At 44.0% G+C, this 23,750-nt stretch overlaps 1 protein-coding gene and 1 long non-coding RNA gene across 10 annotated transcripts in view; one reads left to right on the top strand and one right to left on the bottom strand.

Moving 5' to 3' along the window:
• LOC128689021 (uncharacterized) overlaps window positions 1-3,718 on the top strand; it is a 238,706-nt gene extending 234,988 nt beyond the window's left edge. Inside the window, exon 3 of the long non-coding RNA XR_011392287.1 lies at window positions 3,581-3,718. This is a non-coding gene — a long non-coding RNA (uncharacterized lncRNA). The remainder of the gene's footprint in view (window positions 1-3,580) is intronic.
• Window positions 1-23,750, bottom strand: part of Cip4 (formin-binding protein 1-like Cip4) — a 625,492-nt gene that overhangs the window by 169,976 nt on the left and 431,766 nt on the right. The gene's annotated exons all lie outside the window — the stretch shown is intronic.

Raw genomic sequence — 23,750 nt, 5'->3', positions numbered from 1 at the left:
CACACACACACACACACACACACACACACACACACTCACACACGCGCACGCACACACACACACACACACACACACTCACACACACACACACACACACACACACACACACTGACACACACACACTGACACACACACACTGACACACACACACTGACACACACACACTGACACACACACACTGACACACACACACAAACACACTGACACTCACACACACACTGACACACGCACTGACACACGCACTGACACACACACTGACACACACACTGACACACACACTGACACACACACTGACACACACACTGACACACACACACACACACACACACACACCTACACACACAACAGGCCTAGTGTCTAATCGACATGTGCCTAGGACAAAATGGTAACTAACACACCAAAAAAAAAAGGCCGTGTCTATGGACAAGTGCCTTTGTCAACCAGTAACTAACACCCAGGCGAGGTAAGAATATATTTTTCCTTCGGTGAGTTGCTTTACCTCGTTGTATCTGGTGTCAGTAATATATTATGTGTAAATTAGCCATCAAGATTTTGTTAGCAAAAGTTGTGCTCCTAGAAACATCTCGTTAACTGTCTGAGATGCCTATCATCTGCCTAGCTTTAAACGGCAAGAATATATCTAAAAAAAAAAATCAGGGTTGGTTATGGACCAGGCAGCGGTTCATTACCAACCCTGATGACCACCCTCCAGGTATACAACAGGTTTGCCTAAGGTTGATCAACTGGAAAGCCTGCCTTCTGGCCGGGCCGCCAGGGTAGGAGGACCTTCGAAACCATTCAAAGGTAAGTTATAGATGTACAAATGGAGAGCGTTTGTAAATGTGCGTGAGGAGTAAATCCCAGGTACAGTGTCACAGGCAAGTGGCATTCACAGGAGCGAGAATCTTGAGTTAGCGCATGTTGTGAGTGGCCGGGAGGTTGTAGTGTCCCTCACCAGCGATACCAGATCAGGAGAGTGAAAGGAGCGACCTACACACACATCACTCAATATTTGACTTAAATTATTTATATGTAGTATATATATATTATACTGTGCAAAACAACCACTCTGAAAGAATAGAGAAATTCCAAGCGCTTTCGTGACTACTCACATTATCAAGGAACTATGAAAGTAAAGCATCCAAGGAAGCTATATAAGGGGTCTGGCCAACACCTCACTATCAGATCCCACAACGGTTAAACGCCTGACGCGCGCCGACCCTACTGGATAGGTCCTTTGCACAACTCACCCACAAACTATTCTACCCAAGAAAATTTAAAAATTATTATTTGTCCAGTGTATTATTAAATTCTTCCCAAATTCTATTAATTATAAATGGATCTAATTTATATAAACCAAAGGAAATATTCATATTATTGTCAAAACTGCTTTTTATGAAACAAGATTCAATTATATTCCTGTCGACCATGGACTTGCTTGATACTACTTTCTCAACTTTTTGAAAATCAATTGGATGGTTAAAATCTCTTACATGAATAAATAGAGCATTGGAATCTTGTCCAGTTCCAATGCTATATTTATGTTGTTTTAATCTTAGTTCGAGATTTTTACCAGTTTGACCGTAATAAACTTTATCGCAAATTTTACAAGGAATCTTATAGACACATCCATAAGCATTTTGGGGGGAATTCTTTATCAAAAGTTTTTTTTACTGTATCAAGATTTTTGAATACAACTTTAATATTAAAAGTCTTAAGAAGAGAAGGCATATCAACCAAGTTTTCATGGTAAGGGAGAACCAACATATTTTTAGTTGAATAAGGCTGGTTGTCCCTTTTTGGATTGTAAAAAGTATTTCTAGCAACTTTAAAAGATTTATCAATTACATTTCTTGGGTATTTTAAATCATTACCTATTTCATAAATTTTGGATATTTCCTCATCTATGAACTCAGGACTACAAATTCGTAAAGCTCTCAAAAACATTGATGAGAAAACAAACAGTTTGACTCTATCTTGATGCGAGGAATAATAGTGGACATAGGAACAGTTATTTGTAGGTTTTCTGTAAATTTTAAATTTGAATTATTACCCTTAATTCATTATTACCCTTGAATAAGGCTGGACAACCAGCCTTATTCAACTAAAAATATGTTGGTTCTCCCTTACCATGAAAACTTGGTTGATATGCCTTCTCTTCTTAAGACTTTTAATATTAAAGTTGTATTCAAAAATCTTGATACAGTAAAAAAAACCTTTTGATAAAGAATTCCCCCCAAAATGCTGATGGATGTGTCTATAAGATTCCTTGTAAAATTTGCGATAAAGTTTATTACGGTCAAACTTGTAAAAATCTCGAACTAAGATTAAAACAACATAAATATAGCATTGGAACTGGACAAGATTCCAATGCTATATTTATTCATGTAAGAGATTTTAACCATCCAATTGATTTTCAAAAAGTTGAGAAAGTAGTATCAAGCAAGTCCATGGTCGACAGGAATATAATTGAATCTTGTTTCATAAAAAGCAGTTTTGACAATAATATGAATATTTCCTTTGGTTTATATAAATTAGATCCATTTATAATTAATAGAATTTGGGAAGAATTTAATAATACACTGGACAAATAATAATTTTTAAATTTTCTTGGGTAGAATAGTTTGTGGGTGAGTTGTGCAAAGGACCTATCCAAGTTGGGTCGGCGCGCGTCAGGTGTTTAACCGTTGTGGGATCTGATAGTGAGGTGTTGGCCAGACCCCTTATATAGCTTCCTTGGATGCTTTACTTTCATAGTTCCTTGATAATGTGAGTAGTCACGAAAGCGCTTGGAATTTCTCTATTGTTTCAGAGTGGTTGTTTTGCATATTCTGAAATCACCTGTTTACTGTGATCTTATTGCATATATTATACTATAATCATTATAATGACACGTTATTGGGCCACCGAGCTCTTTGGTTGGCTGGAAGAATATTACTTACATCCCGAGGGTCAATGATGGGGTTAATACTGGTCAATTAGCAAGAATTTATTTAAAATTAAAGTCCTTTCTAAAATTTTCTTGTATAACGTTTAAAGATATATTTTTTCATTTATGATAATTTAAAAAATAATAATTTTGTACGAAAAGAACCTTAGAAAACTTACCTAACCTTATTATAACAAGCGCAATTTAATTTAGCCTAATCAAACTAAATATATTTTAGATAAGTTTAAAATAATTTAATAATAAACAAACACAATGAAATGTATTTTTTTTTGGTTAGGTTCAGAATGATTTTTGAGAAATTATTGCATACACTTTATTTTTGAGAGAGAGAGAGAGAGAGAGAGAGAGAGAGAGAGAGAGAGAGAGAGAGAGAGAGAGAGAGAGAGAGAGAGAGAGAGAGAGAGAGAGAGAGAGAGAGAGAGAGAGAGAGAGGGCGCTGCAATATTCTTACTTTGAGTGCACCATATAATGATCTTGTCCCATAATGTCTCATTTTTTTTAAATGTAACTAATCATACATTTTTTATAATCTCTGTACATCTTGCTTAATTCAGTTATAAATGTTTGGTCTAAGTTGACGGTACTATTCGATAGTCTTATTCACGAATTCTTACTGAGTTATAATTTCAGACAATGGAACCAACAGCTGCCTTCCAGAGCCAGAAACGTAAGCAGGAAGAGGACCTTCCACTTGGAAAATGACTCATCCGTCAGAAATGCAGTACAGTACAGCATCCGTCAACACGTATCAATGAATCATTAAAGAAAGCATTAACTACACAGATTACATACAACTGTGATAAATATCTCGACAGCAGTGACAGATTGCAGTCCCCGGTATTACAAGCAGCGAACATTTAGAGCTTCTCCAAAAAGCACAGTTTGCTAGTGCTGCTCAGTCGAACAAAGCTGTAAAGAAACAGACACGTAGATGACACGTGATGAGCCTGGAAACTTCAGATAAAGTGCTGAGTAAAGCGCTGGAAAATCAACTTTTGTTACTGCTACCTACCTACCTGGATGTCCAGGTAGGTAAGCTAAATAATATCGAAAATGCAATGTGAACGTCTTTTGGCGTCATTTGCAAGGATACTCATTTGGTTTGGTGTTTATAATCACACAAACTGTTCCAGGTAAGAGTCAATCCACTTACATAATATTCACAGTCCCAACATCAGACCCAGTCATCAGCTACATATTCCGGGAAAATTTAGCGTGAAAATGGAAAAAAAATGAGAAATTCTCTCAAGTATCCATCAATCAAGCCCTAAAACATTAAAATGTCAAAGGTGGCGGTGGCATCACTGGCATCATTGTGGAATATTTCAAGATACAAGTGGTGCCTGACTTATATACAGTGAAAAGGCAAGATCAAGATCGAAGAGATAATAGGAAACACAAACTTGTCAAAGCTGAGACCGTCAAAGATTTTTGTGCTGTCGTAAAGTGGTAGACAGGATAACTTAGGCAATATCTTACCATATGAACTGTCAGCAGCATCATGGGATCTAGCAGAAACCAACAATAAGCTGCATAAGACAGATTATTCACAGTTGGTAGAATAACTGACAAAGAACAGAGATTTTAGCAAAGCTGCCTTTACTGTAAAATCAAAATATATTTAGGTATTGATGACCCAGCACCCATACAGACAACTGGAAAAACCAGAGTCGGTGAAGACATTTTGTAATCTGTGTAATGTGTTCAGCAGAAATATCTTCAGTCACACTGATTTGATGGATTATTTCATCGATACCATGCTGCGTCCATTAAATCGACCACACAGAGATTACACCCGTCAAAAGGAGGTTATCTGTCAGCTTATTTGCCAACAATGTTGACTATTCGCGTTTCAGTCTGCAGTATTAATTTAGAAACCCAAGTAACTGCCCCAGGAACAGGAATTAATACTTGTTGGAGGCTTTGAAAACATTTGGTCATCTATTAAAAAAACGAAGGAAACATGAGATCCACACATAAAGAGGGAAATACCCAACTAATTCTACATACACATGATACCTGCAAGAATGGGTGTGGACGGATTATCCAATACAGAGATAATGAAGTGATAGTTTTGACGCTTGGTTATAGAAGTAAGCTGCCACCAGAAATCTGGAAGTGCACAGGAACAGCTAGTTATAGAGATCAGTGCATGAAATCATCGGTATTGATGAAATTGTAAAACAAAATATGATTTAATTTCATGCTATTTGAGGTTGTGATTCAGTCAGCTAATTTGCAGGAAAGGGAAAGAAAACAGACTGGTAAGTGTTTATGCAGGAACCAGGCGTTGAATATGTAAGGATGTAAAGAGTTAACCACAGATATAACAACACGGGCTGAAAGGTTTGCCTCTCGATTGTATCTGCAGGACCAACTCCTTCACCACGATACGTCAAACGATTTTTGTTCAGGGTGAGAAGATATTAGATGACCTTTCCCAAGCAAAAGATGATTTGGATAAACCCAGTGAGCGTGCCAATTACCAGTGCCTAGTGTGGAAGTACTGATCTGTGCTAGATCTGCGCTGTCCAGCAAAGTGGATGGATCCTCGTGAATGAAACACTCATATCAGAGCTGATAATTCTACTCCCCGTTCCAAAAAGCATACAAAGAACTAGCGAGTTGCTCATTTAAGTCTTGTTGTGGCAAGAGATGCGGCTGTATTAAAATAAGATAGAAAACATGCACAAAATCTTGTGGTTGTCACAGCTTCTGTAAAAATACACGAGATTATGATGAAAGTGAATAAAAATCATCGCGTATTTATGAAGATTTAACAACTTTTAATATTTTTTACACGGCATTGTCATATTGTGCAAATAGCTCTAAACTCTTTATAATTGCTTATTACTTACTTTTTTCCTCTATATGAGCTGTGTAATTGATGAATAAGCAAGTTACTGCATATCGGTTCTGGTTACAAGACATAACCCAGGAAGAATTTACTAAAACAACCACCAGACTTTTTCCATCTACATCTGTCCCCCACTGCTTCTTCATAGAATTATTTCTATTTATTATTTCAAATTGCTGCAAAGATTCTGTGGATATTAAGTATTAAATACTGATTACTTAAACAAAGGCATAACACATTATAAGTTATTTTCTTGATTTTCCTAAAAAACTAAAAGGCCCTCTTTAATTTTTTGTTACTTTTCACCTGGGAGGAATACAATGAACCTTTCTCTTATAAAAAAAAAAGAGCTATGTAATTGAAATTTAGTTTTTGAAAGTATTTCTGTTGAGTAAATATATCTTCGTGGATACTGGACATTACCTGGAGGGTGTTCCGGGGGTCAACGCCCCCGCGGGTCTTTAATATAAAAATACATAATTTAGGGAGCCAGCACTTCCCCTGGTCACCTGCAGGACCCCTTGCCAGAACAAACTATAGTAGATGTCATTGGTGAAAAGACAATGTTTTTAAAATGTCATTTTATGGTTTCGCCTCCGAACATACTCCCCTTCCCTCTTACCAGGAAGACCGACTCCCCCATTAATGGTCTTTCTCCCTAGACTGAACCATCTCAGCTCCACCCACGGAACCGCCTCTCCAACCTAACAAGGACCGCTGGCAACCCGGGTACACCTCACCCCACCCCACCGGCACTGACTCCTTCCACTCCCACACATTCTCGTATCCCCCATCCCACCAACCCGGAGCAAGAAAAAAAAAAAAAAAAGCTGGTAAATAGTCTGCCCGTGTCACTAGCCAGGATGAATGTGCGGCCCTTTCTCAGAGCTCTCCACATTACCTTTTTTCACAAAAACCGGAGTTAGCTGCGTAGCCCACCAGAAACGTCCAAATCACCTGTGCCTTCAAGTGTAATGAGACAAAAAGACAATACCTGTGTTCAAACACGTGCTAAATTCTTCATAGAAGTAGAGAGAGTAATGATGTTAGTAGATAAGGGACAGAAAGGTATGCACGTACACACACACACACACACACACACACACACACACACACACACATACACATACCTCAAAGGCAATGGGGAAAGATAACATCTCCCCATGGGTATTGAGAGAGGGAGCAGAGGCGCTATGTGTACCCCTAACAACAATATTCAATACATCTATCGAAACAGGGAGATTGCCTGAGGCATGGAAGACAGCAAATGTAGTCCCAATCTTTAAAAAAGGAGACAGACATGAAGCATTAAACTACAGACAGTGTCACTGACATGTATAGTATGCAAAATCATGGAGAAGATTATCAGAAGAAGAGTGGTGGAACACCTAGAAAGGAATGATCTCATCAACAGCAGCCAACATGGTTTCAGGGACGGGAAATCCTGTGTCACAAACCTACTGGAGTTCTATGACATGGTGACAGCAGTAAGACAAGAGAGAGAGGAGTGGGTGGATTGCATTTTCTTGGACTGCAAGAAGGCGTTTGACACAGTTCCACACAAGAGATTGGTGCAAAAACTGGAGGACCAAGCAGGGATAACAGGGAAGGCACTACAATGGATCAGGGAATACTTGTCAGGAAGACAGCAGCGAGTCATGGTACATGGCGAGGTGTCAGAGTGGGCACCTGTGACCAGCGGGGTCCCGCAGGGGTCAGTCCTAGGACCAGTGCTGTTTCTGGTATTTGTGAACGACATGACGGAAGGAATAGACTCTGAGGTGTCCCTGTTTGCAGATGACGTGAAGTTGATGAGAAGAATTCACTCGATCGAAGACCAGGCAGAACTACAAAGGGATCTGGACAGGCTGCAGACCTGGTCCAGCAATTGGCTCCTGGAGTTCAATCCCACCAAGTGCAAAGTCATGAAGATTGGGGAAGGGCAAAGAAGGCCGCACACGGAGTACAGTCTAGGGGGTCAGAGACTACAAACCTCACTCAAGGAAAAAGATCTTGGGGTGAGTATAACACCAGGCACATCTCCTGAAGCGCACATCAACCAAATAACTGCTGCAGCATATGGGCGCCTAGCAAACCTCAGAACAGCATTCCGACATCTTAATAAGGAATCATTCAGGACCCTGTACACCGTGTATGTTAGGCCCATATTGGAGTATGCGGCACCAGTTTGGAACCCACACCTAGCCAAGCACGTGAAGAAACTAGAGAAAGTGCAAAGGTTTGCAACAAGACTAGTCCCAGAGCTAAGAGGTATGTCCTACGAGGAGAGGTTAAGGGAAATCAACCTGACGACACTGGAGGACAGGAGAGATAGGGGGGACATGATAACGACATACAAAATACTGAGAGGAATTGACAAGGTGGACAAAGACAGGATGTTCCAGAGATTGGACACAGTAACAAGGGGACACAGTTGGAAGCTGAAGACACAGATGAATCACAGGGATGTTAGGAAGTATTTCTTCAGCCACAGAGTAGTCAGTAAGTGGAATAGTTTGGGAAGCGATGTAGTGGAGGCAGGATCCATACATAGCTTTAAGGAGAGGTATGATAAAGCTCACGGCTCAGGGAGAGTGACCTAGTAGCGATCAGTGAAGAGGCGGGGCCAGGAGCTCGGACTCGACCCCCGCAACCTCAACTAGGCGAGTACACACACACACACACACACACACACACACACACACACACACACACACACACACACAAATTATTAGAGAAAGTGCAAAGGTTTGCAACAAAGGGAATGTCCTACGAAGAAAGGTTAAGGGAAATCGGTCTGACGACACTGGAGGACAGGAGGGTCAGGGGAGACATGATAACGACATACAAAATATTGCGTGGAATAGACAAGGTGGACAGAAACAGGATGTTCCAGAGATGGGACACAGAAACAAGGGGTCACAGCTGGAAGCTGAAAATTCAGATGAATGACAGGGATGATAGGAAGTATTTCTTCAGTCACAGAGATGTCAGGAAGTGGAATAGTCTGGGAAGTGATGTAGTGGAGGCAGGTACCATACATAGCTTCAGTAAAAGGTATGATAAAGCTCATGGAGCAGGGAGAGTGGACTTAGTGGTGACTGGCGAAGAGGCGGGCCAGGAGCTATGAATCGACCCCTGCAACCACAATTAGGCCAGTACAGAGGAAGCAAAGGATTATTGTCAGGGAGTCGGAATAGGAGAGAGTGGTGAGTACTGTTTATTGTGTATAAAAACGACAGAACATGACAGAGGAAAACGAGTCAGAAGTGTTCCTGTTCGCAGATGTGAAACTAATGAGAATACAAACAGGAGTAGACCAGGAAAGACAACAAATGGATCTGGACAAGCTGTAAAATTGGTCTGACAAGTAGCTGCTGGAATTTAACACCAGCAAATGGAAAGCTATGAATATCGGAGAAGAACAAAGACATCCAGAAACAATGTACAGGTTCGGGGTACAAAGACTGTAAACCTTCCTGAAAGAAGACCTCGGGGTGGGCACAGTTCCCAGCTCTTCGCCTGAGGTAGACATCAATAGAATAACCGCTGCAACTAACAAGAGACCGACAAATTTAAGGGCAGCTTTCAAAAATATCAACAAAGTCGCATTTACGACCTTATACACGGCATATGTCAGGCCCGTCTTGGATTAAGTAGCGCCAATATGAAAGTCACATCTGGTAAAGCTGGAAAACGTGCAAAAGTTTGCAACGAAACTAGTCCCAGAACTGAGGGGGTATTAATTATGAGGAAAGGTTAGAGTTAAAATGACAGCACTCGAGAACTTAAGGACCAGAGGTGACACGATTACGACTTGCAAAATACCGAGATAAATTAACAAAGTAGACAGGGAGAGTATTTGAGAGGCGGATCTCCGGTACACGAGATAACGATGGAAAGCTAAGAGCACAGAGCAGTCAGAGAAATGTTAGGAAATACCTATTTTCCTTTAGAATGGTCAAAAAGTGGAACGACCTAGATAGCGAAGTGGTAGAAGAAAAATCTATACACAACTTTAAGAACAGGTATGATAAGGCTCATGTAGCCAGAAGTGGAACTAGTAGCGGTAAGCGGAGATGAGCTGAGATTCGACCCCTGCATCCACAATTAAGTACGTACAGACACTTTACAGTTTACCTTTGATATACCTTTGAAGAATTTCGAGAGTATATCTACTCTCTGAGCCCGGCCATGGGTCAGGCTCGTCTGGTGCTCGCCTGGTCAACCAGGCTGTTGATGCTGGAGGGTCGCTGCCCCACATATCCATCACAGCCTGGTTGATTTGGCACCTGGTGAAGATACTTGTCTAGTTTCCTCTTGAAGGCTTCAACACTTGTTCCAGCCATGTTTCTGATATTTTCTGGTAAGATGTTGAAAAGTCTGGGACCCCGGATGTTGATACAGTGTTCCCTTATTGTCCCCACCGCACCCCTGCTCCTCACTGGGTTTATTTTACACTTCCTCCCATATCTCTCACTCAAGTATGTTGTTATGGCAGTGTGCAGATTTGGGACCAGGCCCTCGAGTATTTTCCAGGTACATATTATCATGTATCTCTCTCTCCTCCGCTCCAATGAGTACATGTTCAAGACTTGCAGGCGTTCCCAGAAGTTTAGGTGCTTTACTGGCTCAATGTGAGCCGCAAACGATCTCTGTATTTGTTCCAGCTACGATATTTCTCCTGCCCTGAACGGGACCGTCAGCACTGAGCAATATTCTAAGTGAGGGAGCACTAGCGATTTGAAGAAGTGTCACCATCGGCATTGTTTCCCTTGTTTTGAAAGTTCTCAATACCCACCCCGTCATCTTCCTGGCTGTCGTGATCTTTGTCTTGTTATGGTCTTTAAAAGAAAGGTCCGCTGACGTAATTATTCCCAGGTCTTTTACGTGTTCCTTACGTTCTATTTGGTGACCCTCTTGAGTTTTGTATATAGTGTTCCTTTTGAGTTCTTCATTCTTTCCATATCTAAGCAGCTGGAACTTATCACCATTGAACGTCATGTTGTTTTCCACTGCCCAATGGAAAACCCTGCTTATGTCTTCCTGTACTTTTTCAGTGTCCTCTACCGTACTGACTTTCATGCTTATTTTAGTGTCATCTGCAAATGATGATACAAAAGTGTGCCGGGTGGTTTCGTCTAGTTTGAAGAGCATGTAGAACAGAGCCAGAGATACCATCACGCAAGGTCGTGCCAACAGAGCCAGAGATACCATCAAGCAAGGTCGTGCCAACAGAGCCAGAGATACCATCACGCAAGGTCGTGCCAACAGAGCCAGAGATACCATCAAGCAAGGTCGTGCCAACAGAGCCAGAGATACCAAGCAAGGTCGTGCCAACAGAGCCAGAGATACCATCAAGCAAGGTCGTGCCAACAGAGCCAGAGATACCATCAAGCAAGGTCGTGCCAACAGAGCCAGAGATACCATCACGCAAGGTCGTGCCAACAGAGCCAGAGATACCATCAAGCAAGGTCGTGCCAACAGAGCCAGAGATACCATCACGCAAGGTCGTGCCAACAGAGCCAGAGATACCATCAAGCAAGGTCGTGCCAACAGAGCCAGAGATACCATCAAGCAAGGTCGTGCCAACAGAGCCAGAGATACTATCAAGCAAGGTCGTGCCAACAGAGCCAGAGATACCATCAAGCAAGGTCGTGCCAACAGAGCCAGAGATACCATCAAGCAAGGTCGTGCCAACAGAGCCAGAGATACCATCAAGAAAGGTCGTGTCAACAGAGCCAGAGATACCATCAAGCAAGGTCGTGCCAACAGAGCCAGAGATACCATCAAGAAAGGTCGTGTCAACAGAGCCAGAGATACCATCAAGAAAGGTCGTGTCAACAGAGCCAGAGATACCATCAAGAAAGGTCGTGTCAACAGAGCCAGAGATACCATCAAGCAAGGTCGTGTCAACAGAGCCAGAGATACCATCAAGCAAGGTCGTGTCAACAGAGCCAGAGATACCATCAAGCAAGGTCGTGTCAACAGAGCCAGAGATACCATCAAGAAAGGTCGTGTCAACAGAGCCAGAGATACCATCAAGCAAGGTCGTGTCAACAGAGCCAGAGATACCATCAAGAAAGGTCGTGTCAACAGAGCCAGAGATACCATCAAGCAAGGTCGTGTCAACAGAGCCGGAGATACCATCAAGCAAGGTCGTGTCAACAGAGCCGGAGATACCATCAAGCAAGGTCGTGTCAACAGAGCCAGAGATACCATCAAGCAAGGTCGTGTCAACAGAGCCAGAGGTACCATCAAGCAAGGTCGTGCCAACAGAGCCAGAGATACCATCAAGCAAGGTCGTGCCAACAGAGCCAGAGATACCATCACGCAAGGTCGTGCCAACAGAGCCAGAGATACCATCAAGCAAGGTCGTGCCAACAGAGCCAGAGATACCATCAAGCAAGGTCGTGCCAACAGAGCCAGAGATACTATCAAGCAAGGTCGTGCCAACAGAGCCAGAGATACCATCAAGCAAGGTCGTGCCAACAGAGCCAGAGATACCATCAAGAAAGGTCGTGTCAACAGAGCCAGAGATACCATCAAGCAAGGTCGTGCCAACAGAGCCAGAGATACCATCAAGAAAGGTCGTGTCAACAGAGCCAGAGATACCATCAAGCAAGGTCGTGCCAACAGAGCCAGAGATACCATCAAGAAAGGTCGTGTCAACAGAGCCAGAGATACCATCAAGAAAGGTCGTGTCAACAGAGCCAGAGATACCATCAAGCAAGGTCGTGTCCACAGAGCCAGAGATACCATCAAGCAAGGTCGTGTCAACAGAGCCAGAGATACCATCAAGAAAGGTCGTGTCAACAGAGCCAGAGATACCATCAAGAAAGGTCGTGTCAACAGAGCCAGAGATACCATCAAGAAAGGTCGTGTCAACAGAGCCAGAGATACCATCAAGCAAGGTCGTGTCAACAGAGCCAGAGATACCATCAAGCAAGGTCGTGTCAACAGAGCCAGAGATACCATCAAGCAAGGTCGTGTCAACAGAGCCAGAGATACCATCAAGAAAGGTCGTGTCAACAGAGCCAGAGATACCATCAAGCAAGGTCGTGTCAACAGAGCCAGAGATACCATCAAGGTCGTGTCAACAGAGCCAGAGATACCATCAAGCAAGGTCGTGTCAACAGAGCCAGAGATACCATAAAGCAAGGTCGTGTCAACAGAGCCGGAGATACCATCAAGCAAGGTCGTGTCAACAGAGCCAGAGATACCATCAAGCAAGGTCGTGTCAACAGAGCCAGAGATACCATCAAGCAAGGTCGTGTCAACAGAGCCAGAGATACCATCAAGCAAGGTCGTGTCAACAGAGCCAGAGATACCATCAAGCAAGGTCGTGTCAACAGAGCCAGAGATACCATCAAGCAAGGTCGTATCAACAGAGCCAGAGATACCATCAAGCAAGGTCGTATCAACAGAGCCAGAGATACCATCAAGCAAGGTCGTGTCAACAGAGCCAGAGATACCATCAAGCAAGGTCGTGTCAACAGAGGAGAGGAAGTACTACTGTCTTGCCAAAATATGAAACGAAACCTTGCTATGTTTTACATTGGCAAATTTGTTGCTTTGCCGGGATCCAGGAGTAGAAAAACTCTGGAAAGTCATCAAAGGCATATCAAAGGTACGTGAGATGACAAGTCAATCCTATATACTTTACTATACTCAGTATAAACCTACTTTCTATGGGCTTCTTTATAATTATCATTAACATTTCCCTTCTGATTTATGAGGTCTGGTCTGAGACCAGGTCGCGAGGGTGATGATCTACGGAACCGTTGACAATTTAACAAGTATGACCAATCATAAGTACGCAACACAACCGTGATGTCCCCCTTCCCCAAATAAAACATTTAATACACAAATATATCGAACATAGGAGAGAGGACCTGGTGTGACTGTAAATGGTCGAAGTCGGACCGAAACGTCGTCGCAAGCTCCTCTATGTGCAGGTTGTGTATTGTTCCAGTCACGGTATTGTGCCTTTTTGTTATTCATCATGTTACTGTCTATTACCCACTGGACGATTGTTAACATCTGCTGGTAATTTGTCTGTCTTTTCTACGGAGGCGACTTTCATACATAATCAGACATAATGATTACGGAGCAATTAACACTCGAAGGCCTGCTTTATCAGGCATACGAGCGTTCCTGTAGCCAGCATCGTACATGCAAGTCCTTGGTAAAGCAGTTACAGTTATCATTAATAAAGTGGTAATGACACATGGTGGTTTCCCGCAATACTTACAGAAGACGTGTACCGTGCAGTGATCCACTGCACAATACTGCCCACTAATTTATACTAACCACTCAGTAATGACAGCTATTATGTGAGATCATTAACTAAACTCTCAGCACTCATTATATAGAACTCAAACACCTTAAGAAGATCCTCTTAATATATATCATTTTGTTGCATCATTTACACCTGCAACACTACTGGCATTAACAATTACTCTTAAGTCAGTGTGTGTGTACTCATGTAGTTATACTCGCTTATTTCTGGTTGCAAGAGGTCGATTCATTGCTCGTGGCATCCAGGGCCCGATATACCTACTCTTGTAACTCACTCTCGTGTCTGCCTCCACCGGAAGCACATAACCGCATAGCTTCAGTAATACATGCATTATTTTGTATCCTGTTAGCATCCCACATCCGCACCCGTAGTTATTCATGAACAGCCGGACTGTTGCTACCTGCACCCGCACAGCCATCACAGCCTGGTTAATATGGTACTTCCTGCAACAGATTCAGTTTTTTCTTGAAAACATCTAAATTTGTGTAGACAATATTTATTGTCTCTGCTAACAGAAAGCTGAAACGTCGTTGATGGAAAACTGAAGAGTCGTTATTGATGAAAGGCTGAAGAGTCGTTATTGATGAAAGGCTGAAGAGTCGTTATTGATGAAAGACTGAAGAGTCGTCGTTGGTGGAAAGACGAAGATGTTAATGAGTATGTGCCCACAGATGTTGATGCAATGTTCTCTTGTGCCTACAGCGCCCCGCCCCCTCTGTGCGGGCGGGGGCGGGGGCGGGGGCGGCGGCGGCGACGGCGGCGGCGGCGGCGGCGGCGGCGGCGGCGGCGGCGGCAGCGGCAGCGGCAGCAGCAGCAGTAGTAGTAGTAGTTGTTGTTGTTGAGGGCCTAGTCCCAAGCTGCACACTGCCATAACATATTGGAGTGAGGCACGAGAGAACATGACAAACCCAGTGAAAAGCAGGGAAGCTGTAGGCACAATAAGAGAACACTGCATCAACATCTGTGAGTACATACTTTTTAACATCTTATAAAAAGATATCGGGAACACTGTCAGATAAGTGTAGAAGTTCTAAGAGGAAACTGTGCAGGTACCCCTACCAAGTGCTAGATCAACTAGGCTGTGATGGGTATGTGGGCGAGTGGGTGACCAGGCAAGCACCAGAAGAGCCTGGCCCAGGGCCGGGCTCTGGAAGTAGAAAAACTCTCAAAACCCATCAAAAGTATATCAAAGGTTGCACGATTTTATCTTCCTCAATTTATATTTTGAAAATTTTTAACACTGGTGTACTGTAACTAGGGAAAGTAGAAGTGTGCAACGATCTGCATATCCAGGTGCCTCTCATCAATGTTACGTAGACCATCCAGGTGCCTCTCATCAATGTTACGTAGACCATCCAGGTGCCTCTCATCAATGTTACGTAGACCATCCAGGTGCCTCTCATCAATGTTACGTAGACCATCCAGGTGCCTCTCATCAATGTTACGTAGACCATCCAGGTGCCTCTCATCAATGTTACGTAGACCATCCAGGTGCCTCTCATCAATGTTACATAGACCATCCAGGTGCCCTCTGATCAATGTTACGTAGACCATCCAGGTGCCTCTCATCAATGTTACGTAGACCATCCAGGTGCCTCTCATCAATGTTACGTAGACCATCCAGGTGCCCTCTGATCAATGTTACGTAGACCATCCAGGTGCCTCTGATCAATGTTACGTAGACCATCCAGGTGCCACTGATCAATGTTAAGTAGACCATCCAGGTGCCCTCTGATTAATGTTACGTAGACCATCCAGGTGCCCTCTGATCAATGTTACGTAGACCATCCAGGTTTTGGTTTCCATGTGATAACTTGGAAAAACCTCTTCTGAATAGTTTCAAATATTCCACACAGGTGCATCCTACTTAGAGAGAGGTTGGAGTTGTTATTTTAGTGTGTGTGTACTCACCTAGTTGCTCACCTAGTTGAGGTTGCAGGGGTCGAGTCCGAGCTCCTGGCCCCGCCTCTTCACTGGTCGCTACTAGGTCACTCTCCCTGAACCGTGAGCTTTATCATACCTCTGCTTAAAGCTATGTATGGATCCTGCCTCCACTACATCGCTTCCCAAACTATTCCACTTCCTGATTACTCTGTGGCTGAAGAAATACTTCCTAACACCCCTGTCATTCATCTATGTCTTCAACTTCCAACTGTGTCCCATCTCTGGAACATCCTTTGTCCATCTTGTCAATTCCTCTCAGTATTTTATATGTTGTTATCATGTCCCCCCTATCTCTCCTGTCCTCCAGTGTCGTCAGGTTGATTTCCCTTAACCTCTCCTCGTAGGACATACCTCTTAGCTCTGGGACTAGTCTTGTTGCAAACCTTTGCACTTTCTCTAGTTTCTTTACGTGCTTGGCTAGGTGTGGGCTCCAAACTGGTGCTGCAAACTCCAATATGGGCCTAACGTATACGGTGTACAGGGTCCTAAACGATTCTTTATTAAGATGTCGGAATGCTGTTCTGAGGTTTGCTAGGCGCCCATATGCTGCAGCAGTTATTTGGTTGATGTGCGCTTCAGATGTGCCTGGTGTGTGTGTGTGTGTGTGTGTGTGTGTGTGTGTGTGTGTGTGTGTGTGTGTATAGAGGTACCAATTTGTCAATTATATTTTAAAAATGCTCATTTTGGGTGAAAATTCTTTGCCTCTTCCGAATGGCTTCAATTCCTAATGTCTAATGCATTTTCGATGAGGATCCTTTAAGTTTAAGGAGAGAGAGATATACCCTGTATCTCTCCTCCACTCCACTGAGGCACTCCCAATGATTTCAATGCTTTATTGGCTCTATGTGGGCCATAAATGAAATCTGCATCTACTATAGTACTGATAATTGCCTTGTCCGGAACGGAGACATCAACAATGAGCAATACTCTAAACGAAAGAACACAAGCAATCTGAATAGTGTCACCATTGGCATTATTTCCTTTGTCAAGAAAGTTTTCAATATCCATCTCTTCTACCTGGCTGTCGTGACCATAAACAGACCTACAATACGTTAAGCCCCTGTACCCTAAATCTTTCCAGGTTAGACAATAGCGCATCTTCACAGTGTTAGGATATTGCGCAATTCTGCAGCACAGGTACTGTTTTACTGGTTAACATCCTGGGACTAGTGAAGGAGTTTGGTATCGCCAGTAAGCCACAACCAGATACATCAGTCTACATTACGCACTGGTATATTAAGGTATAATTTCCTACAGCCCTCTTGTGGCTAGTATGGATTTTGACTTATGTGATAATTAGTTTCAGTCAAGCAAAGACCCTCTCTCGACATACTGAAAAAAAGTAAACAATAAACATTCCAAACCTACATCATGTAATTTTTTTCGAATTTCCTTTTCAGTCACTATGATGGAAGTGTTGCTGCTGTGAATAATGTAGTTATTTACTCCAATTCCCTATAGGTCTCTACTTTATGTTATACTTGTTATTACAAACCTCTGTTTCGTTAGACTAATGAGGCGCAGACTAAAGAAGTGAGGACTAAAGAAGTGTGGACTAAAGAAGTAGACTAAAGAAGTGGGGAGTAATGAACGAGGGACTAATGAAAAAAAAAATCACGCACCTGTAAGGAAGTAATTTAAAATATGTGTGCATGTGTGTGCATGTGTGTGTGCATGTGTGCATGTGTGTATAATGTGTGTGCATGTGCGTATAATGCGTGTCTATAATGCGTGTCTATGATGGTGTTACCATTCTCTTGTGTATATATCTTCCTTCATGACTCAGCCTAGCCATCCCACTCTGCCCACTCCATCACTAGCACATCCTACACTTCCCCTTCATTCACCCTCTTCTTTAGTGTCTTGCCTCTCTTCCTCCCTATCTTTCTCACTATTGTATTAAGTAACGTGGGAACGAGAGAGAGTGAAAAAAAACAAAAACAAAAAAAAAACGGAAAGTAAAGCTATATTATATTTCAGGTTTTACGCAATCTTGTTAATGTTTAAAAGCAAGACTGCCATAACTTCAGCTAGGTGATCAGGTAAGTCTATACATTTTTTCGCAACAATCCGGAAACTTTTTGATGGCACCACACATTTTGGCCATTTAAGGTTGAAGAATCACATGATGTATGTTACCTAACAATCACAGGTATTATATTATGCAAAAGATATTAAGTGTGGTTCATGCTAAGGCAAAAAAAAAATTTTCGTAACGTAAATTCTTTGAATATACACATAAAAATGAAAGAAAGTTCTAGAGAGCCATGGTTCTCCCGCAGCAGTGTCCAACAGAAGTCCACCATCAAGCTGATACATAGTTTGGTTTATCTGATATCTATTCTCCATGATGGTGTTTGTGAAAACATTCACCGTGGGGTTTTATTCACAGAAACTGGACGTACTGGAGTAAAACTAAGTTCAGACTTGAATTTAAAGTCCCAAAATTAGTTACAAACACATGTCTTTAAATGTGAACTGAAACCATTGTTAGCCAGTAGAATTATCCCCAGATATACTCATATTATATAAAGTTATATGTATATATACAGACAAAAATATATACATAATACCTAGCCTTCACAGACGCCGTCTTGTTGAAGTATCCATTACACACATGAAAACTTAGTCTTGGCTTTGTTTCTGCTGATGTCTTCCTTTCTCATTACACTGTCAAATGCTCCAAACTTCAGAACACTCGTAGCTTCACCTGATCCTTTCTTTTCCTCCTCTCCCCTTTTTATTTTTTTTTCCATTTTGCTTTGTTTTCCTTTCTTTTGCTTAAGTGTGTTCTGTCCTTCAGAGGCCCCCCCCCCTTTCCTGTGTTTTTGGTCTTACCCCTTGTGCTCTTTTTTCTTGTCCTCAGACTTACCCCACTTCTACTACTACTACGATTACCACTTCATTACTACTACTATTACTACTACCACTACTACTGCCTCCCTTTACCCTTCACTTCCCTTTCTATCACTTGTCACTAAAACTACTCTCCCTACTTTCTACTACTACCACTACTTCTCTTTCTTCTCTTTGCCCCATCCCTGTCTCCCTCGCCTATATATACAGGCGCTCTCACTCTTCAGTCCAGCACACATATACACTGTGCTGAACTGCACACGGTACATGTGTGCTGGAGTAATTCTTTAAAGCTTCTAGAGTGGCGCAAAGCTGTAATATTATATTTAGGAAAAGCTGCTCAACTGAAAGGTTCTGGGCTTAGGAGGCACGTGTCTCCTAATATCATGTTTATTTTTCCCCTATAATCTACCTTGTCCATAATTATTATCGCATTTGCTTTGTCTGCTTTCGTAAGATGAAGTCTAGGATCTTCCTCAATTCATGGTATAACTTAAATCTTTGAGGACAAGGGAACTTACGTGCCCTTTAAATCCTGGACTGGACCAAGCTGTGGAGGTGGACACTACTATATAGTGCCTATACTTGCAATGTCTGGTAACGGGGATGCTGCAGCACTGAACTGTAATGTGAGGGAGAAAGGGAAGGGCAGGGGGTGAGAGGGAGGAAATGAGGAGCAGAGGGAAGTTGGGGCAAGCAGAGGGTGGGAAGGAGGGACAGGGGTGGAAAGGAGGGGATGGGCGTGGAACAAATGAGGGGAGGTGGAGGAGAAAGGGGTGTGAGGGGATGTAAACATGTGAGAGAGGGAGAAGAGAGAGGGATAGGGAAAGGGAGGTGAGGGAGAGAGGGATAGGGAAAGGGAGGTGAGGGAGAGAGGGATAGGGAAAGGGAGGTGAGGGAGAGAGGGATAGGGAAAGGGAGGTGAGGGAGAGAGGGATAGGGAAAGGGAGGTGAGGGAGAGAGGGGCAGGGGAGTGAGAGAGGGAAAGGGGAGAGAAGGGAAGGGGAGAGAAGGGAAGGGGAGAGAAGGGAAGGGGAGAGAGGGGAAGGGGAGAGAGGGGAAGGGGAGAGAGAGGGGATGGGGAGAGGGAGTAAGGGGGATAGGGGCACGGAATGTAAGGGAGAGAGGCAGGAACGTGGAGGGAGGCTAAGAGGTCGCCTACTACTGCCACAATCACTGCACTAAACAACAACAATACTGTCACTCTGGTATCCCTAGAGTTAAACGACCTAATGACATTGATGCCAACCTTGAAGGTATATCCGTCTCGTATGATGACCCTTCAAGAGCAGGCTCATACATAAGTATTGGCAGGCGATGCACATGGACTGTCAGCAGTGGTATGGCAACGGTCAAGAGCCAAGTGCTCTCTCTCTACCTATACTAAATCTGTCCTATGTGACCTTGTCCACCCAAGGACACAACTATTTAAACATTGATAGTTTATGATGTAATTAGTGAGCGGGTCATCAAGAATACACCACCTCAGTTTCCTTGAGGACTAAATTAACAAGGGACAGGAGTATGACAGCTGCAAAAATAAATGATGAGGGATTAATGCTGGTGGCGAGCATTCCCCAAGTTGTACTCCACGAGTTGCACTTCACGAGTTGCACTCCACGAGTTGTACTCCACGAGTTGTACTCCACGAGTTGTACTCCACGAGTTGTACTCCACGAGTTGTACTCCACGAGTTGCACTTCACGAGTTGTACTCCACGAGTTGTACTTCACGAGTTGCACTCCACGAGTTGTACTCCACGAGTTGTACTCCACGAGTTGTACTCCACGAGTTGCACTTCACGAGTTGTACTCCACGAGTTGTACTCCACGAGTTGCACTTCACGAGTTGTACTCCACGAGTTGTACTCCACGAGTTGTACTCCACGAGTTGCACTTCACGAGTTGTACTTCACGAGTTGTACTCCACGAGTTGCACTCCACGAGTTGTACTCCACGAGTTGTACTCCACGAGTTGCACTTCACGAGTTGCACTTCACGAGTTGTACTCCACGAGTTGCACTTCACGAGTTGCACTCCACGAGTTGTACTCCACGAGTTGTACTCCACGAGTTGCACTTCACGAGTTGCACTCCACGAGTTGTACTCCACGAGTTGTACTCCACGAGTTGCACTTCACGAGTTGTACTCCACGAGTTGCACTTCACGAGTTGCACTCCACGAGTTGTACTCCACGAGTTGCACTTCACGAGTTGCACTCCACGAGTTGCACTTCACGAGTTGCACTTCACGAGTTGCACTTCACGAGTTGCACTTCACGAGTTGTACTCCACGAGTTGTACTCCACGAGTTGTACTCCACGAGTTGTACTCCACGAGTTGCACTTCACGAGTTGTACTCCACGAGTTGCACTTCACGAGTTGCACTCCACGAGTTGTACTCCACGAGTTGCACTTCACGAGTTGCACTCCACGAGTTGCACTTCACGAGTTGCACTTCACGAGTTGCACTTCACGAGTTGCACTTCACGAGTTGCACTTCACGAGTTGTACTCCACGAGTTGCACTTCACGAGTTGCACTTCACGAGTTGCACTCCACGAGTTGTACTCCACGAGTTGTACTCCACGAGTTGCACTTCACGAGTTGCACTCCACGAGTTGTACTCCACGAGTTGTACTCCACGAGTTGCACTTCACGAGTTGTACTCCACGAGTTGCACTTCACGAGTTGCACTCCACGAGTTGTACTCCACGAGTTGCACTTCACGAGTTGCACTTCACGAGTTGCACTTCACGAGTTGCACTTCACGAGTTGCACTTCACGAGTTGCACTTCACGAGTTGTACTCCACGAGTTGCACTTCACGAGTTGCACTTCACGAGTTGCACTTCACGAGTTGCACTTCACGAGTTGCACTTCACGAGTTGCACTTCACGAGTTGTACTCCACGAGTTGCACTTCACGAGTTGCACTTCACGAGTTGCACTTCACGAGTTGCACTTCACGAGTTGCACTTCACGAGTTGTACTCCACGAGTTGCACTTCACGAGTTGTACTCCACGAGTTGCACTTCACGAGTTGCACTTCACGAGTTGCACTTCACGAGTTGCACTTCACGAGTTGCACTTCACGAGTTGTACTCCACGAGTTGCACTTCACGAGTTGCACTTCACGAGTTGCACTTCACGAGTTGCACTTCACGAGTTGCACTTCACGAGTTGTACTCCACGAGTTGCACTTCACGAGTTGCACTTCACGAGTTGTACTCCACGAGTTGCACTTCACGAGTTGCACTCCACGAGTTGCACTTCACGAGTTGCACTTCACGAGTTGCACTTCACGAGTTGCACTTCACGAGTTGTACTCCACGAGTTGCACTTCACGAGTTGCACTTCACGAGTTGCACTTCACGACTTGCACTTCACGAGTTGTACTCCACGAGTTGCACTTCACGAGTTGCACTTCACGAGTTGTACTCCACGAGTTGCACTTCACGAGTTGCACTCCACGAGTTGCACTTCACGAGTTGCACTTCACGAGTTGTACTCCACGAGTTGCACTTCACGAGTTGCACTTCACGAGTTGCACTTCACGAGTTGTACTCCACGAGTTGCACTTCACGAGTTGCACTTCACGAGTTGTACTCCACGAGTTGTACTCCACGAGTTGTACTCCACGAGTTGCACTCCACGAGTTGTACTCCACGAGTTGTACTCCACGAGTTGTACTCCACGAGTTGTACTCCACGAGTTGTACTCCACGAGTTGCACTTCACGAGTTGTACTCCACGAGTTGTACTCCACGAGTTGCACTTCACGAGTTGTACTCCACGAGTTGTACTCCACGAGTTGTACTCCACGAGTTGCACTTCACGAGTTGTACTTCACGAGTTGTACTCCACGAGTTGCACTCCACGAGTTGTACTCCACGAGTTGTACTCCACGAGTTGCACTTCACGAGTTGCACTTCACGAGTTGTACTCCACGAGTTGCACTTCACGAGTTGCACTCCACGAGTTGTACTCCACGAGTTGTACTCCACGAGTTGCACTTCACGAGTTGCACTCCACGAGTTGTACTCCACGAGTTGTACTCCACGAGTTGCACTTCACGAGTTGTACTCCACGAGTTGCACTTCACGAGTTGCACTCCACGAGTTGTACTCCACGAGTTGCACTTCACGAGTTGCACTTCACGAGTTGCACTTCACGAGTTGTACTCCACGAGTTGCACTTCACGAGTTGCACTTCACGAGTTGTACTCCACGAGTTGCACTTCACGAGTTGCACTTCACGAGTTGCACTTCACGAGTTGCACTTCACGAGTTGCACTTCACGAGTTGCACTTCACGAGTTGTACTCCACGAGTTGCACTTCACGAGTTGCACTTCACGAGTTGCACTTCACGAGTTGTACTCCACGAGTTGCACTTCACGAGTTGCACTTCACGAGTTGTACTCCACGAGTTGCACTTCACGAGTTGCACTCCACGAGTTGCACTTCACGAGTTGTACTCCACGAGTTGCACTTCACGAGTTGCACTTCACGAGTTGTACTCCACGAGTTGCACTCCACGAGTTGCACTTCACGAGTTGTACTCCACGAGTTGTACTTCACGAGTTGTACTCCACGAGTTGCACTTCACGAGTTGTACTCCACGAGTTGTACTCCACGAGTTGTACTCCACGAGTTGCACTCCACGAGTTGTACTCCACGAGTTGTACTCCACGAGTTGCACTTCACGAGTTGTACTCCACGAGTTGTACTCCACGAGTTGTACTCCACGAGTTGTACTCCACGAGTTGTACTCCACGAGTTGTACTCCACGAGTTGTACTCGCTGAGGAGGCTCCGCCTAAGACCACTTTCATCAACATAACTGAT

The sequence above is a fragment of the Cherax quadricarinatus genome, chromosome 21, assembly GCF_038502225.1.
Source record: "Cherax quadricarinatus isolate ZL_2023a chromosome 21, ASM3850222v1, whole genome shotgun sequence".
In the NCBI taxonomy this organism is placed as follows: Eukaryota; Metazoa; Arthropoda; class Malacostraca; order Decapoda; family Parastacidae; genus Cherax; species Cherax quadricarinatus.
The sequence above is the reverse complement of the archived record's forward strand: the minus strand, read 5'-3'. Positions and strand labels throughout refer to the sequence as shown.